Here is a 5,058-nt window from a genome sequence, read left to right as displayed (position 1 = left end):
TACGTATGGCTTTGTGGAGTTTGTTCACAGAGGATGCTATTTTGGAATTGACATTTCAAACGCTCATTGAGTAAAGTCTTCGAATGTTACAAATTAGTTATATAGTACTTCAATATAAATTATCATGCGATGTAGATCCATGCTTCTGTTTTGAACTTTGTCCTTCACAAGCTTGTTTATAAAACATAATGGTTCAAAACATTCCTATTTTTGTTTGGCACATTGGAATGGCAACTGTAACTTAATGTAACCCAAGTCATGATGAGTATTTTGCTTTTAGTTGCATATATAGTTCTGTGATTAATAGCAGCAATTTATTAATTGACTGGAAGTAGGGCAGTTTGTAGGGCTAGTATTGTTCTTGCATTCCTTGTGTAGAAGCATATTCTATGCATGCACAGATTCAGTTCAATATTTACTCTGCTTAAAGTAAATTTTTGATCGTGAGCTCCAGCTTTATTTGTTATTAGAATGTATAAGATAATTTTATGTTAATTGGAAGAATTAGTTTTAGTTTATATTTCAAGCAAGAATTAATCCAGTGAGCTTGCTTGCTTTAACACTAATTTTTATTTAAAAATGTATTGAGACAGAACAACAAATGCTGGAGATTTTATTTTTTTTTTAACAGTTTTCTCTTTGTTTTCTAATTTGAACTTGAAATAGAACAAAAGTTAACAAATAGGACACCATAGTAATAAAGCAGTTAGCACAGCACGATTAGAGCTTGGGGCATCAGAGTTCAATTGTGGATTCCTATGTAAAAGGTTTGTACTGTATGTTCCTTCCCATGAATGCATGGGTTTCCTCTGGGTGCTCCAGTTTCTTCCCACTTGCCAAAGGCGTACTGGTTGGTAGCTTAATTAGTCCATGTAAATTGTCCTGTGATTCGGCTAGGGTTAAATAGCTGGTGCTGGGCTGGAAGGGCTTGTTCCACACAAACTCCTGAATAATTTTTTTTAAAAATGGGTGTGAAACATTGCAAGCAGTTTAAGCTGATGGCAACTTATTGCAAGCTTGATTTTTGGCTTGAGTATGAAATTACTATTAATAATCCAAATGGAGGAGGGGAAAATATTATGGATTTCAGATTTGAGGGGTTTAATCAAATGATGTGTATGTATTCCATATTTGGTGAGCAAAGCACCTCAATACAAGATCGGAAAAATTAAGGCAAAGGTTAGCATTCTTCAAGCTGTAGATTGCCAAGACATGAAATGTTTGACCAAAGAGTAGAGAATAATTGGTTCCATGTGGGAGACAGTTAAACATCTGACAAAGAAATCTAAATGCTGAATTACATGAGCACATTATAAGAATCCCTGGAAAACTCTTTATAAGTACTGACATGAGAAAAGATGACCATATGGAACATATAAAGTTATAGGATTCCATGTTCTTGACTGAGTATATTACTTTTACCCAAACAAAGCAAATATTGATATGTGTCTACTGAACAAGTGTGCTGTGAAGTAATACAAAAGCACAGAAATAGTATAATGTGGCCACTTACTTGTTCAGTGGAAAGTTAAAACTATCCAAGCTGGGCTAATGGAAGAAAAAAAAACCTGGCCAAAAGATATGAAACTGGTTCCAAGGTGGTCAGATTCCAAATGTAACTGTGAGAGGCCCTTTCTTATGTTGCTGACAATTGTGTTCAAGGTATGATTTCAGAGTTAAACTGTGGGCGTGCTATGTTGGTGCCAGAAGTACAGTGACACTTGCTGGCTGCCCCAGCACAATCCTCAGATGTATTGGTTGTTGACACCTCTGATGCATTTCACTGTTTTGATGTTTCTAAAGTGTATGAGACAAAGCTAATATCTTTATTTTTTGTGATGAGCTCATGTGCATGCTTACATGCTGAACAACTTCATGACTGAGTTAAAAGATTGTCCACGATCTTAATGATCGAGAAGGCAAATGGTGCAGAACAGCTGAGTGCTACTTCCTCTGGCTCTGTGCAATTTAGTTGGTAGAAATTTGCAATTACTATTCTATGCTGAATTCTGTTTAATCTAGATAACTGGCATTTAGATTCTGCCTCTCTTCTATGTGTAGATAGAAACTATTAATCAAAATTGATTAGTTAAAATCTAAATGTTACCAGTAAAGTGGATGATATTTCTATTTTATTTCAATGAAAATAGAATTCGTATTCTAGATGACTTGAATAATGAGATTTTAAGTTTTCAAATGGCAAACCTATACAGGATGGAAGTTTGAAGTTATGAAGATGATTGAGGCAGTAGCAGTTACAAATATGAAGTGATCTTCTTTCATACCTTCAAGAGATGAAAATTTAAAGGCTGTAAGGAGAAATTTCAGTGTTACACTCCTTGAAGGTGAGGGTATAAGTATTTTGTAAGTTTCCAAAATAGTTACATACAGTAATAGTGTGATAACCATAAAATAATGCTGACTGGGTTAACTTGCCATTCAAGCTTGGTAAATGTACTGCCAAAAGTGCCCAAGATTGATTTTATGTAATTGTATGAAGCTCCAACACTCGTTCCATTTTCTGGTGAATTTAAACCAGGTAACTGGTTCTGCTTTTCACACATGTTCTTTCCTTTCTAAATAGACATTCAGTCAATTGTTTGCTTGTACATTAGATTTGCCTGTTTTCAAATGCAGACGAAAAGTATTTTCATTAAAACATAAGATTCTGAGGGGTCATGATACTTAATCGATTTTAATTACAGCAGAATATGGAAAAATGTTCAGTAGCTAATAAGTATAATTATGGGATGGTTATAAAATCTGTATTTTTAAGAAAAACTTGCATAATCAGCTTTGGGAAGTGGCAACTCCATGCCAATTGATTATATTCTGCAATGTGGAGGAATTATAAACCCATTTATCTAAGGTTGCCTTTCTGATTTTGTTGTATTGTTTGCTCATTTTGCTAAGTGCTGAATCTGAGCAAGAAGCCAAACCGCTTTAAAAGAAATGTTCCTTCTGGTTGTCCTTAATGTACTCCTGCACCTGTTCTGTGTATAAATACTGCTGGTTGATTGCTGGCACTGCAAGATTATAATTAATCCAAGCCATTGTTGGGATCATTGCCAAATGTATAGAGTACCAGTTCAGGGAAGTGATGTCTCAATATATTGGCATTTGTGAGTAAAAATATAAGGTATGTTTAAGGGTTTGAAATAGAAGGTCCTGTTTGTTAAGCTATGAGGACAAGGCAAATGAAGGTAGGTTAATCCTTTAATAAAGGATTAAAATAGAAACTAATCAAATCTGGAAGACAGAGTTAAGGCTGGTGGCTTATTCAGTAAGCTGCTGATAACTTTTTCTATGTATAAAAGTCCAAGAGAAATTTTCAATTTCATAGGATGATCACCTACATTGGTGCTAGAAAGTTTGTGAACCCTGTAGAATTTTCTCTATTTCTGCATAAATATGACCTAAAATGTTATCAGATCTTTGCATAAGTCTTAAAACTAGAGAACACAATTAAATAAATGACACAAAAAAATTATACTTATTTATTGAGAAAAATTATTCAATATTACATATAATTGTTGGAAAAAGTACGTGAATCTCTGAGGTAATGCCTTCTCAAAAGCTATTTGGAGTCAGGTGTTTCAATCAATGTGATGAGATTGGAAGTGTGGTTGTAGAGGTGTATAAAAAAAAAAAAGACACACAAATTCGGGTTACTGACAGAGCCTGCTCTTCTCAAAGATTTGTTCATGTGCGCTATGCTTCGATCAAAACAACTTTCAGAGGATCTTAGAAGAATTGTAGAGATGCATGAAGCTGGAAAAAGTTGACCTTAATCCTAGAGAAATGTGGAAGGACCTGAAGCAAGCAGTTCATGCAAGGAAGCCCACCAACATCCCAGAGCTGAAGCAGTTTTAGAAGAGGAATGGCCTAAAATTCCTCTTAAGCCTATATGCAGGACTGATCAACAGTTACCAGAAACGTTTGAAGTTATTGCTGTGCAAGGGGGTCACACCAGTTACTGAAAGCAAAGGTTCACATACTTTTTCCAACAGAATTACCTCCTTCAACATTGCATGTTGTGCTCTTGGTGTGATCTTTACAGGATGCCCACTCCTAGAGGGATTAGCAACAGTTCCAAGTTCCCTCCATTTGTGGACAATTTCTCTTACTGTGGACTGATGAACACTCGGGTCTTTAGAAATGCTTCTGTAGCTTTTTCCAGCTTCATGTATCTTTACAACGTTCTTCTAAGGTCCTCTGAAGGTTGTTTTGATTGAGGCATGGTGCACATAAAAAGACAGTAAACTGACTTTTTTAAAGGGCAGGGCATTTTAACAACCCACATCTGCAATCTCATCTCATTGATTGGAACACCAGACTCCAAATAACTTTGTAGAAGTTATTATCCCAGAGGTTCAAATACTTTTTCCAAAAAAAACTTAATATTGGACAATTTTTCAATAAATAAATGAACAAGTATACTGTTTTTTGTGTTAATTGTTTAATTGGGTTTTCTTTATCTAGTTTTAGGACTTAGAACATGAAAAATAGGAGCAGGCGTAGGCCATCTGGCCCATTGAGCCTGCTCTGCCATTCAAAAAGATCATCTCCACCTACCTGTCATTTCTTCATAACCCTTAATTCTCTACTATGCAAAAATCTATCCAATTTTGTCTTAAATACGAGGGGTGATTGATAATTTTGTGGCCTAAGGTAGAAGGCGGTGAGTTATACAGCTCTCGTTACATACACATGCAGATCAACTCTGAGTGGTTATGCAGAAAGTTTGAAGTTAATAACTATGGGGTGATTGATAAGTTCGTGGTCTAGGGTAGAAGGAGGTGAGTTATTAACCTCAAACTTTCTGCATAATCACTGTGTTGACCTGCATGTGCATGTAACAAGAGCTGTATAACTCATTCTACCTTAGGCCATGAACTTATCAATCACCCCTGCTGTGGACACTTTCTGGAGGTCCAAGATCTGTATGCTCCATGGCTGCTGGACTAAGTGTGTAAATGTAGGAGGGGACAATGCCGAAAAATAAATGTGCTAGGTTTTCTAAAATTGACTCCTTCTACCTTAGGCCACTAACTTATC

This window comes from Mobula birostris, chromosome 7, assembly GCF_030028105.1.
Source record: "Mobula birostris isolate sMobBir1 chromosome 7, sMobBir1.hap1, whole genome shotgun sequence".
Classification (NCBI taxonomy): domain Eukaryota; kingdom Metazoa; phylum Chordata; class Chondrichthyes; order Myliobatiformes; family Myliobatidae; genus Mobula; species Mobula birostris.
This window is presented reverse-complemented; position numbering follows the sequence as displayed.